General features: G+C 36.8%; 1 long non-coding RNA gene across 2 annotated transcripts; it reads left to right on the forward strand.

Moving 5' to 3' along the window:
• The first annotated feature begins 63 nt into the window (after positions 1-63).
• Positions 64-536, forward strand: LOC110034299. Of its 2 annotated transcripts, none has more exons than XR_002295042.1 (3): positions 64-201; positions 291-418; positions 497-536. It is a non-coding gene; the product is annotated as an uncharacterized LOC110034299 (long non-coding RNA). The 2 variants fall into 2 exon arrangements; XR_002295041.1 differs by having other exon boundaries at positions 83-201; positions 304-418.

Consider the following 536-nt stretch of genomic DNA (forward strand, 5'->3'; position numbering starts at 1 on the left):
TGTGTGGTATGTAGGTTAATGCCCCTTTTCTTTTTTTGTTCCTTTCACATTAATTCTACAAACTATCTTATTAGTCTAGCTTATGCTCTCTTTTATACCATTTTGGCAACTTATTGAAAGTTTAATCTTGCATAGATACCATGTCGAACTGCCATGAGAGGAAGATTTCCACTTAATGGCACTTATTTTCAAACTAATGAGGTAAGCAATAATTGATGATGAGAACATCTTGAATTGTGACCATTTTCCACATTAATGGACCTCCTCCACTTTATTGTTCTGTATAAAAGGCTTTCCCAGCAGGTCTTTGCAGATCATGATTCTAGTCGCAACCCGATTCAAGTTCCTCGAAGCTGTCTATGGAATCTTCCACGAAGGACTGTATACTTCGGAACGTCGATAGCTGCAATATTTAGAGGTGGTGCAGTGATGGATCTTTCTATTTAGTTCAATTCTCATTCATGTTTATTGCTGACATGCAATTTTTTAAAATTAGGTTTCACTGCTACAGAACCCATTCAGTACTGCTTCTCAAA

The sequence above is a fragment of the Phalaenopsis equestris genome, unplaced genomic scaffold (assembly GCF_001263595.1).
Source record: "Phalaenopsis equestris unplaced genomic scaffold, ASM126359v1 Scaffold182191, whole genome shotgun sequence".
NCBI lineage: Eukaryota > Viridiplantae > Streptophyta > Magnoliopsida > Asparagales > Orchidaceae > Phalaenopsis > Phalaenopsis equestris.